This window comes from Panthera tigris, chromosome X, assembly GCF_018350195.1.
Source record: "Panthera tigris isolate Pti1 chromosome X, P.tigris_Pti1_mat1.1, whole genome shotgun sequence".
NCBI lineage: Eukaryota > Metazoa > Chordata > Mammalia > Carnivora > Felidae > Panthera > Panthera tigris.
Genome location: NC_056677.1, coordinates 95,539,033 through 95,553,137, shown reverse-complemented (window position 1 = coordinate 95,553,137; position 14,105 = coordinate 95,539,033).

The following is a 14,105-nucleotide window of genomic DNA, read 5'->3' as shown; positions in this document are numbered from 1 at the left end:
GAGAGAGAGAGAGAGAGAGGCAGAGGGAGATAGAGAGAGAATCTTAAACATGAGAATGCTAAGCATGGAGCCTGATGCAGGGCTCCAGGGCTCGATCCCACGACGCAGGGATCATGACCTAAGCCAAAATGAAGAGTGGGGTTCTTAACCGACTGAACCACCCAGGCTCCCCTATTGTAAATGTATTTTCTCTTCCTTATGATTTTTATAACATTTTCCTTTCTCTAGCTTACTTTATTGTAAGAAGACAGTATATCAGACACACACAGAATATGTGTTCATCGACGGCTCCCAGTAAGGCATACGGTCGACAGTAGGCTATTAGTTACGTTTCGGGGGAGATAGAAGTCACACCAGCGTGCTGGACTGTGTGGGGGTCAGCTCCCTTAACCCTTGAATTGTTCAAGAATCAACTAGTATTTTGTTTCACACCTGAAGAAAGGTACCAAGAAACATCTGCGGTAAAATCTTGTGCAAATTCAAAACGGACGCATCTGGTGATTACCTCCTGCCCTCTGCCAGTCTGTTTTCAGGGAAGACGAGGCTAAAATTCTTATTTTCTGGAAGACATGGGCAGTGGATCGACAGGGAGGGGAGGGATGAGCATGTACCTTCCCTTTTATTTATTTTTTTAATTTTTTTTTAACGTTTATTTATTTTTGAGACAGAGAGAGAGACAGAGCATGAACGGGGGAGGGTCAGAGAGAGGGAGACACAGAATCCGAAACAGGCTCCAGGCTCTGAGCGGTCAGCCCAGAGCCCGACGCGGGGCTCGAACTCACGGACCGTGAGATCATGACCTGAGCCAAAGTCGGACGCTTAACCGACTGAGCCACCCAGGCGCCCCTGTACCTTCCCTTTTATTTCCCACAGTGATGTGCTCATGGGGAAGAGAGCTCTGAGTGCCTAGCGGTGAAGTCCAAGACTTCCCAAACCTGGCTGCCCCCTCACAGAATCACTTAGGAAGTTTGTACCATATGTTTCCCGCAAGTATACATTATGAGCCCCACCTCTGCCTGCTGGATTGAACTATTCAATACTTAGGGATTTGTTTATTGTACTAGGCAATGCATAAGTATGGTTCCAAATGCAGAAAGCACAAATATAAGTATTGCTATCCAATAAAACGTAATCTCGTTTACTCCTCTCCTCTACTTACCACTGTTACCAATGTAGTGAGTATACGGTTACCAGTTTCTTGAGCATTTTATGAAAAAAACGTATATATATATATATTATATATATATTCGAGCAAATATGTACATATATATCTTTCTATTACGAAGAGGAACAAGCTATACATACCACTTTATGCCATTCTTTATCCACTTCCCATGTTTTGAAATTGTTTCAGATTATTTCACAAAGAAACTATATATGTATATACGTATGCATATATATATATGCATATATATATATTACAGTTGTATATATATATGTTACAGTTATATATATATATATACACAGAGTTATATATATATATATATATATATATATATACACATTATATATATAATATATATATCACAGTTTCACGGATTTCATTGTTTGGAGAAGCAACAATATATTTGAACAGTCTCCCCACTGCTGGAAATGGAGATACGCTTTCCCACTTTTTGCTATTATGAAACAATGGGACAGCGAATGTTCTCACATTTATGATATTTGCATATGTGCAAGTGTCCACATAGTACACATTCTCAGAAAGAGAATTTGCTGATCAAGAGATACATGAAATTGGGTACCCTGGGTGGCTCAGTCGGTTAAGCATCTGACTTCGGCTCAGGTCATGATCTCACCTGTTGTGAGTTCGAGCCCCGCGTCGGGCTCGGGGCTGACAGCTCGGAGCCCGGAGCCTGCCTTGGATTCTGTGTCTCCCTCTCTCTCTGTCCCCTCCCCTGCTCGCGCTCTGTGTGTGTGTGTCTCTCTCTCTTACTCAAAAATAAACAAACATTAAAAAAAAGAGAGATGCGAAATTTTATTCTAATGAATATTGTGAAATACCCCTCCACACACACACACACACACACACACACACACACACACAAAGTGCCAACTCTCAGTAGGGATGTGTAGGTTTTATAAAATCCCCTAAGTGATTCTAATTATCAGACAGGCTTAGAGGCCAGTGGTCTAGAATATCAGCTAGTGTGAGAAGTTTGGGTTTGCAGACGGAGTTCCCTGCCTGTTTTTCTGCAGAGCCGCTTCTATGAAGCTGTACCTGTCTCATCCAGCCTCATACTCCTCAAACTTTAAATGGGCGTATGAATCATTGGGACAATGGTAGATCTTGTTAAAAGGCAGAGAACGGGAGTTTGTATTCTAACAAGCTCCCAGGGAGGCTCGTGCTGTTGGTCCGCCATCCACACTTTGAGTAGGGACGTCCTAAGGCACCCCCAGCCAGTAACGCACAGAGTAACACAATCTAGGCTAACACTTAGGTTGTACTGGTTAGGGCAGTGGCCCCCAACTTTAGTCTCCGGGCCCCTCAAAACCGTTAAAATGACTAAGGCCTCCCAGAAGTTTTGTTTGTGTGCGTTATCTTTTGATATTTAACACATTTGGAATTACAACTGGAATTGCAAAAACATGTCAGTTTCATTGTAAGTAACAATAAGAAACCCGTCACAGGTTACCATAACTTCGCGAATTTTTTTTTCCAAAATAAAGAAAGTTGGTGAGAACAGTAGCATTGTTTTACACACACACACACACACACACACACACACACACACACACACACACACCTATCTTTTTGTTATCTGGCTTAATAGAGCCCAGCTGGATGCTTGTATATGTGTGCAAGGACCAATGGGTCCCTAGAGCACGCTGTGAGGACCACTGATTACACACTTCTTCCGAATGGACGCCCTATCTTATTCTTGTTCTCTGTTTCCATAGAGCTCTCTCAGAGTAAGTGCTGAATCAGTCGTTCTCGCGCTGCTGATTCGGAGAATCTGACTCTGCAATATATTCTCAGCCCGTTCTCTTTGCACTGGCAGTTGTGAATTGGAACATGGGGTATCAGTGGAGAGAGACCATAAGCCTCCTTTCCCACTCACCTCCTCCAGCAAAGGAGGGTTCACAGTCAAAGATACGAAGCTTGGCTATAAGGAAAAGAATTCCACCATGGTATCGTTACTAAGCACTTTCCCATCAATTCTTCTTTTTCTTTTCACTTAAAATTTTTTTTTTTTAACATTTATTTATTATTGAGACATAGAGAGAGACAGAGCGTGAGCACGGGAGGAGCAGAGAGAGGGGGAGACACAGAATCCGAAGCAGGCTCCAGGCTCCGAGCTGTCAGCACAGAGACCGACGCGGGGCTCGAACTCACAAACCGTGAGATCATGACCTCAGCCGAAGTCGGATGCTTAACCGACTGAGCCACCCAGGCGCCCCCCCACCCCCATCAATTCTTTTATTTGATGCTAGAAATAAACCTATAAGTTATGGACAACAGCTGGTTTTATCTTTGTTTTACAGATAATGAACTGAGACTCAAACCCAATTTGCCCACATTTTTACAGCTAGTAAGTGACTCCTGAGCCAGGGTTGAGAAAATGGAATTACACCTTGGATGGTGAAGGGGTTGAGGCAGTCGTCTGATGGATTTTATTGCATGCTCTTTTCCGTGTGTCGTGGGATATGAATACCATCCAGGATTGAGGATATTTACAATAAGGTGTCTTTAGGGTGATCAAATGTTTCCGGTTCTTTGGGGGCATTCCGTCACCTGCGATAGCTGTTTATTGCCTGATGCTTGACAATGAACAGTATCCATCAAATTGCTTTTTGCTATAGTGCTGTTGCATAATTAGGTTTTCCAGGAAGTCTGTCTTTGGCATCATCATAATTTTCATTAACGTCGTGAGTAATGGTAGCTTCTTCTGCTATCAGACTGATGTGGTTATGTCTCAATAAGCCTGCCATGTTACCTTCCAAAGGTAAAGACGAGGGTGATGATTCAGAAGCTCAGAGTGCCCGTGGAAGGCAAGGGTGATTTTCTGTTTGGTAAGAGTAGATACGAGTAGGAAGGTCTATAGTCACTGAAGAAAGTCTAGAAGCATGTGCTAGAGTACTGATTCTCTCAATCCCAGCTTCCGTTCCAAAATCCTAAAAATGGGAACCAGGATCCTACTGCATAATTCCTAGGTAGATTATGACCTGCTTTGTCCATGTGGAATATTTTAACATCTTAAAACCTATCGTAAAAAAATGCCTCAAAGCTCACTCCGAGTGTCTGTCAGTTACAAAGTAAAACATGAATACAGTTAACTGGCAAATTCGGGTTCTACATAGTCCAGATCACAGGTGTTATACAAAAAAAAAAAAAAAAAATCCAGTTAGAACATCTAGTGGCTGGTCTTACACAAAATATATAGACTCAAGCTGTGTGAGTGACAAAAAGAGAGATTTAAACCTAGCCATTTGGTATCATTGAGAAATCACCCAAAAATCACTCTTTCCGGTTTCAAACGTGTTATTTTCATTTAGTTTAACCATAGTTAGGGATAGAACCATAAAAAGAAATACTTGGGAAGAGATCAGCAGGACATTTTTATTATATAACTCATCCATAAAACACAGAGAGTCATAAATGATACTCTAGTTTAAGAACTGATAAAATAATGAATAGGTGTGAGTATGCCTGTGTTTTCTTTTACTGAGGATAAATCTTCTGGCTTACTAAAGAGTTCACTTTGCAGTGAAATTGGCTCATGTAAGGTTATTTTTTTTATATAGATACAGCAATGATATATATACATATATATGTGTATATATATGTGTGTATATATGTGTGTGTGTGTGTGTGTGTGTATATATATATATATATATATATATATATATATATATATATATATTTGGTGATAGATATTCTCTTACTGATCTTTCTCTTAAGTTTCATATAGTCAGTGCTAGAAGTCCCCAGTTAGAAAATCGAATTTGTACTTGAACCATTACGCTTTTTATTGGGTGGTGGGGATTATGTATTCTGCTGAGTGGCAAAACATAGCAGATCCCTGAAAAAATAATGTAGTCAGGTATGTGAAATAACTACCACTGGGGGATAATCTGCTTTGTCGTTTAGAATCGGGCGCATAAATAACGCTAAGGTCCTTTTCTAGAGTCATTATGCAAAATAAAAAATTCCCTAATTTGTGAACCAAGCCACAGACACGTAATCAATGCAGGATTTACGAAGCCCGCATAAACCAGAAATCGGGGAGAAGAGAATAGAGATGATTCTACTTCGCCATCATTAACAAACACAAAGAACTGAGGGAAATCTGTTTTTATTTGATAGACTCTAACGGGATTTAAAGAAAACGGCCAGTTTGCATATGACACAGAAAACTAGACTTCGGAACCAGACCTCTCATATTGCCTCCGTGCTTGACTCTCTCTTCAAAAGAACGAGGCTATCCTGCCAACAATTCTCATCAAATCTTTCTGTCACCATCAATTTTCTTGAGGTCATGGTAAGTCAGTATTTTATTGAGCGCTGAGAACGAGCAGACGAATGAAAACAACCACGCCAGACATACATAAATGCATATATTACCGTGTGTATGGAGAAACTAGCCTGTTTCTAAACAAGGTGGGCTCTCTGTAAATTTCTTATCAGCACCGGCCTAAATGCAAAGAAAGGCCGATTCAGAGCTTCCTACAAAAACTGATTTTTTTTTTAATGTTTATTTTTATTTTTGGGAGAGAGACAGAGACAGAGAAAGAGGGGGACACAGAATCCCAAGCAGGCTCCGGGCTCCGAGCTGTCAGCACGGAGCCCGACAGGGGGCTCGAACCCACAAACTATGAGATCATGACCTGAGCTGAAGTGGGGCACTCAGCCGACGGAGCCACCCGGCTGCCCCCAAAACTGAGTTTTTTGTAGTACCACATTTTAACTGACGTCACAATTTAAATCACCGAATAAAGGACTTTCATCTGCACCCGTCTAAGTCAGTCATGTTTGGCCACAATTTGTAAACAGATCACTTGAGAATCTGCGTACTCTCGTTACGGGTATAACCTCGTTTTACTACCCTTTGCTTTATGTTACTTTGCAGAAGTTGCATTTCGTACAATTTGAAGGTCTGAGGCAAGCCTGCACGGAGGAAGTCAGCGAGCACCAGTTTTCCGACAGCATTTGGTCCCTTCGGGTTTCTGGGTCGCCTTTTGGTAATTCTCACAAGATTTCAAGCGTTTTCATTACAACTGTATTTCTTACGGTGATCAGCGTTCAGTGATTACAACTTGCTGAAAGCTCAGATTCGCATTTTTTTTTAGCCATAAAGTATTTTTAAGGTATATATACTGTTTTTTTTTTTATTTGAGAGAGAGAAAGAGAGCAGGGCAGAGGGGCAGAGGGAGAGGGAGACACAGAATCCGAAGCAGACTCCAGGCTCCGAGCTGTCCGCGGGGCTCGAACTCATGAGCTGTGAGATCACGACCTGAGCCGAAGTTGCATGCTCCACCCCCCCCACCATTGTTTTTTAAACATAATGCTACTGCACACTTAATAGACGACAGTGTGGTATAAACATCACTTTTATACGCACTGGGAAACCAAAAATTCCTTTTTTGACTCACTTTATTGCAATATTTGCTTTAGTGCCGTGGTCTGGAACCAAACCCACAAAATATCTGAGGTTTGCCTGTATGGTATTTAACTATGCGCTATATGCTAAGCAATGAGCTACGCTTCCTCATAGATGAGCAACCCAGGAAGCGGGATGGAGGAAGAAAATATTTGGAGAAACCCCAGAGCCCACCCGTTCCAACACTAGGTGGCTACATATCCCGCGAATGTTATTTCTGCGCCAATTTGAGAAGTTCTCAGAACGTATAGCAATCAGTATCCTTCCGTTCAATCCAAAAACGCCTGAGAGCGTCCATGAGGCCCAAGTTCTCTGCACGTTGTTCCAGGATGTAAGGAGATGAATAAGTCCCGATCCCTGTCCTTGAGGAGCTCCAACAATTATACAAAGAACTCTACTTTGAGGCCAAAGGTTATCAGTAGACCGGCGAGGACCACCCACGGTGCTCTGGGCACCTTACAGGAAGAATCACAAGAACACATCATCTTGCGATGAGAAGAGGCTTCAAAGCAGAAGCAGGACTGGGGGCGCCCGGGTGGCTCAGTCGGTTGAGCGTCCAACTCTTGATACAGGATCAGGTCACGATCTCGCGGTTCGTGAGATCGAGCCCCATGTCGGGCTCTGCTTGGGATTCTCTCTCCCTCACTCTCTGCCCCTCCCCTACTTGCTGTCTCTCTCTCTTTCTCTCTCTCAAAATAAATAAATAAACTTTTTTTTTTTTTTAAAGAAGCAAGACTGAAGATTGACTTTGATATGAATTGGATTTCGGAGCAGTATCGGCATACACGGAGAGGCAGGAAAGCCAAGGGTGAATTCAGAGACTAATGATTAGTTTATTTTGGCCGCAAAGGCATACGGGGATAGAAGGAGCTAGCGACTCACCTAGACCAACCGGCGGAATTAGGACCATTCGTGTGGTGCTTTACTTTTCCTACAGCGGCCCCTGGCTGAAATGTTCCCCTTTCTTCTGAACTCCCCACTCTTCTCCAATCCCTCCTCTTTCTTCCAAAAAAAAAAAAAAAAAAAACCAGCTTAATTTTTCACCTCCTTCGGCTTCCTTTGAGTACCCCAGGCCTTGTCTGATTAGTCGTAGCATTTCATATGGATTATACAGTTTAGTACCTTAATAAACCACTGTCTTGCATCGTGCATAGTCACTCCTGTTACGCTGGCTGTGAACGTACCAAGTCGTTCCGGGCCAGCTTTTACCACATCCAAGATAAAATTAGCTTAATCCTTAAAGGTCAGGCCTACTTCTCCTCATTTGGTTCCTCTTATCAGAGGCAGGGTGTTCTTAATGATCGCTCTGCACCCCCCTGGAGCCAAAACAGTATAATCAAAAGGGCTACCGGCTGAGGGCTTAACACCCCCTTCAAAACTGAGGTATCGACATAGTTTCTGTACTTTTCCAGAATTTTCTATAAGATGTTGCTTTTTTTTTAACAGTTATTTTTGAGAGAGAGAGCGTGCGAGAGTGCATGAGTGGGGGAGGGGCAGAGAGAGAGGGAGACACAGAATCCAAAGCAGGCTCCGGGTTCTGAGCCGTCAGCACGGAGCCCGACGCGGGGCTCGAACCCACGAACCGTGAGACCATGACCTGAGCCGAAGTCGGACACTTAACCGACTGAGCCACCCAGGCGCCCCTACAAGATGTTGCTCTTAATGGGCATCTCACCACATAGCCATGCAGGATAACAAACATAACGCCGTCACCCATCACTATTGACTTTCATTTTAATAACCCCAAATATTCATGGAGTGTTGGGCATGTGTCAAAAGCTATGCCAGGTGCTTTGTAGGTTGTATTTCACCTAGTTGCTGCAACAACCCAGTGACACAGGTGCCGTTTTTAATCCCATGTCACAGGTTCCTCAGCTGAGGTTCTCAGGGAGCCCGGGGTGGCTCAGTCAGTTAAGCACCTGACTCTTGATTTCAGCTCAGGTCATGATCCCAGGGCTCTGGGATCAAGCCCCATGCTGGGCTCTGCTCGGAGCCTGGAGTCTGCTTAAGATTCTCTCTCTCTCTCTCTCTCTCTCTCTCTCTCTCTCTCCCCCCCCCCTTCTTCCCCGCACTCTCTCCCTCTCTGTCTCAAATAAACAAACTGAGGTTCTCTACTTATTTTATTAGTCCTGAAGTTGGAAAAAAATGTCTTGCTCCTTACATTCTACTCCACTGCCTCTCACGCACTGGTGAATTCCACCCAGCGCTTTTTAACGTGCACCGAAGTTTACCACCCATTAAATAAAATATGGCAGGCATCTGATGTGCGTACACAAAAACGTTACGCACACGTGAAAGGCTCTCTTCTGAATGGCGGTATCGCTGCCCCCTGAGAATGGCAACTTCTTCAAAGTGCCACCAGAGGCTACGTTCTTTTTCAAACATTCTCCGTATGAAGCGTCCATTCAGAACGGTGCCGCCCTTCCGGGGAAAGGTTGCTGATCCTCAAGCCCGGTTAACGCTCTTGTTTGTCTGTTTTTTGCCTCACGCATCGTCTCAACTTCTTAAGATAAACCTCCAACACTACGTATTTATATAGAGCATGGCAAGGCTTGTGCCAAGAGCTATAAAATGGTGTCTCTGTTTGTGTAAAATAGAAACATGTCTCCCCCGTTAACCTCTTAGCTATGACGACGGAAAACTAAAAGGTAGCGCGCTATTTGGGAGAGACGCGTCGTATAAACTAAAGTTGGCATAAAATTCTGAGCATCGTGGTGCCCTAAGAATACCTAGGGACATGTCCATCCAGAGTAAAGAAGAGTATTACAGTTGGCCCTTGAATAACATGGGTTTGAACTGCATGGGTCCACGTGTGTGCTGATTTTTTTTCAATAAATACGGCATAGTATTGTGATGTGTTTTCTCTTTCTTATGGTTCTCTTAATAACATTTTCTTGTTTGTAGCTTGCTTTGCTGTAAGAATACAGGGTATAATACATGTAACATATAAAATACATGTTAGAGGACTATGTTGTTGTTAAGGCTGCAGGTCAACAGTAGGCTATCGGTAACGTTTTTGGCAAGTCAAAAGTTAAATGCAGATTTTCAGCTGTGGGGGGCAGGGGGGTGGGCTCCCCTAATTCCTGCATTGCTCAAAGGGCACCTGTATTTTCCTGTGGCTGCTGTAAGAAATTCCCAGAAATTTGGGAGCTTAGAAAAACCAAACAGAAATTTATTTCCTCATGGTTCTGGAGACCAGAAGTCCAAGGTCAGTTTCACTGCACCCAAATCAAGGGGAGACGGGGCCGTATTCCCTCCTGAGGCTCTCAGGAAGAATCCGTTCTTTGCCTCCTCCAGCTTCTGGTGGCTGCTGGCATTCCTTGACTTGTGGCCACATCACTCCAATCTCGGTCTCCAAGGTCACACTGTCTCTTCCTCTTCTGTCACTTCCCTCTACTCCCCTCTTGTAAGGATACATGTGATTTCATTTAAGGCTCACCCAGATGATCCAGAAAAAAATCTCTCCATCCCAAGATCCTCAAGTTAATCAACATTCGCAAAGACCCTGTTTCTAAATCAAGTAACATTTACAGGTTCTAGGTCTTGGGACCTCATATCACTGGGGGCCATCTTTCAACCTACCACAGATAGAAACATAGTCAAATCACGCAGCTTGTTGATTTCACCATGCTTCTACTGATGGTAAGTTCCATTTGTTCAGGCTTCGTAGTATGAGAACAGTGACCTCCTTGCCTTGTTATTCCTCTCTTCCTCCAGCCAAGCATTCTCCACTCTACACCCAGGGTGGTCTTTCTGAAATACTTCCAAGGCTTCCCGCTGCCTAAAGGAAAATAACATACAGGCCTGTTTTGACGGTGTGTGATTTCAAACCCCTTCTACATCTGGCTCCAACCATTTCCCTGCTGGCCTCATCCTTGGTCATTGCACCTACATCTCAGTCATACTGAACTGGTCCTTGTTGCCTCAGAAAGTCACACTCTTTCAAGAAGCCTGGCTCCCTCTCGGCCTCTTATACCCTTTCCTTCCTCACCTACTGAATCCATCATCTTCTTTTAAAACTCAATAAAAAATCTGGGGCGCCTGGGTGGCTGAGTAGGTTAAGCATCCAACTCTTGGTTTCGGCTCACGTCACGATCTAGCGGCTCGTGGGTTCGAGCCCCACGTCGGGCTCTGTGCTGGCAGTGCGGGGCCTGCTTGGGATTCTCTCTCTTCTCCTCTCTCTGCCCCTCCCCTGCTCACACTGTCTCTCTCTCAAAATAAATAAATTAATTAAAAAAAAAACTCAGTATAAAATCTAAATCTGTGTAAAGCACTTCCTGAGGGCAGAGTCTGATATCCTTTCTTCTGCGTTTCCACAGTAAGTTGTACAGACATCATCTTATAATTTATTGTATTTAACGATAAAAACCTGTTGAATGTACATCATTTTATGCTGCTCTATGAACTAGTTCAAGGGCAGGGGTACTGCGGTAGGCTGAATAATGACCCCCCCTCGGAGATGTCCATGGTCCTAATCTCTGGAACCTTTGAACAGGTCGCCTTATGGGGCAGAAGGCACTTGGAGGATGTGCTTAAGGTTATGGGCCTCGTGATGGAGAGATTATCCTGGATTATCCAAGCGAGACAAATCTAGTTGCAAACATCTTTACCTGAAAGAGACAGCAGGGCCAGAGAAACAGAGAAAGACATAAAGATGGGAGCAGAGGTCAGGTAGGAGAGAAGAGGCTATTTGCTGCTAGCTTTGAAGATGAAGGAAGGGGCCACGAGCCAAGGACTATAGATGGCCTCTAGAAACTGTGAAAAGCAAGAAAACAGATCCTCTCATAGAAGCCTCCAGAAGGAACATAGCCCTGCCAGCATCTTGATTTTTTTTTTTTCTAGAACCTCCGACTTCCAGAACTGTAAGATAATAAATCCATGTTGTTTGAAGTTACTAAGTTTGTAGTAATTCATTACAGCGGCAATAGAAAACGCACAGAGGCCCCATCTCAATTTCACTTTGAATCCCAGCCATGGCGCCTGGCACAGAGCGGGCGGTCAATTCATTAGCTGAATCCGTAAACAAAAACAGTAATTGCTCTATTGGTGGAAGGATCTACGAAGATACTCGGCCAGCTCTGTAGACCCTGACACCATTGTAGGCAGGAACGTAATTTTAGCCCCGCAAAAGCTCTCCAAATTCTGATTAGAATTCCAGAGGACGCTGGGGCGCCTGGGTGGCTCAGTCGGTTAAGCGTCCAACTTGGGCTCAGGTCATGATCTCACCGTTTGTGAGTTCGAGCCCCACGTCGGGCTCTGTGCTGACAGCTCGGAGCCTGGAGCCTGCTTCGGATTCTGTGTCTCCCTCTCTCTCTGCCCCTCCCTGCTCACCCTCTGTGTGTCCCTCTCTTTCTCAAAAATAAATAAATAGACTTAAAAAACTGTTTGTAATTAAAAAAAGAAAGAAAGAAAATCACACCTGAGAAGCTATCTACTTCCGATTCCAGAAAAATCATCATTTCAAATTTCCAATTGTTCTTTGGTTTGCTAAAGATATAGGCCCGAGGTAAACGACTCTTGTATGGAAATGCTCACTGTTGGGTCTTTTTTGTTCCCGCAGAAATAGGTCTAGCCTGGGACAAAACTTGGGAGTTCAAATGGGAGAGGAATTTGGAGGTTGGGCACAGCAACTAGGAGGGAGAGTAAGACAAGGGTCGAATTTAGGAGCAAATGAGACCCAGAGAAAGGTCTCTTGTTTGTTCATTCTCCCACTCTCTTTGCAAAGAGCATCTGTGAAATGAAGCATCCCTATTCTTTCATCATCGGGTAGGTAGTCTGGGGGCCCAACAGTCAGCATCGTCTCAAGAGCTGATTTGATCCAGATGAGGTTCCATAGCGTAATGGACACTGATCTAGACGAATACACAAGCTTGATTTTCCCCCACTTTAATAGGGCATACATTCTCCCTTCTCTCCTTTCTCACTCTTTTCTCCCTTTCCTCATTATCTATCCACCTGATCGCGCAGCAGATATTTGTTAATTACACCACAGGTACCGGGCTACGTACCGGACGTCTGCATGTGTGAAGTTCACTGCCTCGTGAAGGTCAAGTACAAGTAAACTTACTTTTTGAAGCCGTTTGGAGAAGTTGCATTACACAACCTTAAAAGTGAATATAGCCTTTGACCCAGAAGCTGCAATTCATAACAAATAACAGGACAAGAATATTCAGGGAAGCGTTTTTGTAGTGGTTGGAAAACAGAAGAAACCAATAAATTGTTCAACAGCAGAGGATTGGTTCTATCATGCAGTAATATGCAAAATATTAAAAATTCAAAAATATAAACTGGTAATATTTAACTACATGGAGACGTTTTTATAATATGTTAAGTGGAAAAACAAGGTGCAATACCATATATATGGCATGATCAGAAATGCATATATAAATATACAAAGAGAAATAAGCAAAAATGGCAAGACTACATACAAAAAATGCTATCAGTGTTTATATCTTTGAGTGGCGAGATTATGGGGGATGCTTTAAAATTTTGATTTCCCTAGATTTTATAAAATTACCTGTTGTACTTTTTTTTTTTTTACACGCATTCATTTTTGAGAGACAGAGCGCGAGCAGGGGAGGGGCAGAGAGAGAGGGAGACATTGAATCCCAAGCAGGCTCCCCGCTATCAGCACAGAGCCCGATGCAGGGCTCAAACCCATGAACCATGATGTCTTGAGCTGAAATCAAGAGTCAGATGCTTAGCCGACTGAGCCACCCAGGTGCCCCTGTAATTTTTTTCTTTTTATAACACTTTTTTTAAAAAAATAGTATGTATTTTTGAGAGAGAGACAGCGTGCAAGAGGGGAAGGGGCACAGAGAGGGAGACACAGAATCCCAAGCAGGCTCCAGGCACTGAGCTGTCAGCACAGGGCCCTACGTGGGGCTCGAACTCACGGACCACGAGATCATGACCTGAGCCGAAGTCGGACGCTTAACCGACTGAGCCACCCAGGTGCTCATCATACTCTTAAAATCACTTTTCGAAAACAATTTTATGCCAAATAATTTTGCTCTTTAGTCCTATAGAGCGGAGTCTTCCTAATCATTATTATTTTTCTCATTAGTAGACTATCCAACAGGTACTAACAGGATTTTTAGGTGATCTGAGGGCTCTATTAGAGACCCCAAATCAATACAAATATGCAGTGTGAATGCAGCAAAAGCATAAAATATGGAGTCAAGATAGAGTTGGGCTCCACCGCCTAATGGAGGATCGTTCTTCGGAGGAACGGGATGTAGGATAATAAAGGTTCCCACCAAGCAGAACTCATGTACGGCTTTATTTAGACCATTACATGAAATGCATATGAAAATGTCAAATATCATATTGATATTACCAGTATTGTTCCTCAATCATTAAGTAAGGGCAACACGAACAAAATTAGATGATGATCTCTGATCTCTAGGTTTAGAAGGCCTATTTAAGCCCTACACAAAGTCAACGGTTCTTGGTTGAAAATATTTGCCAGAGAGAAGTATTTGCCATAGACAAAGGGTTAAA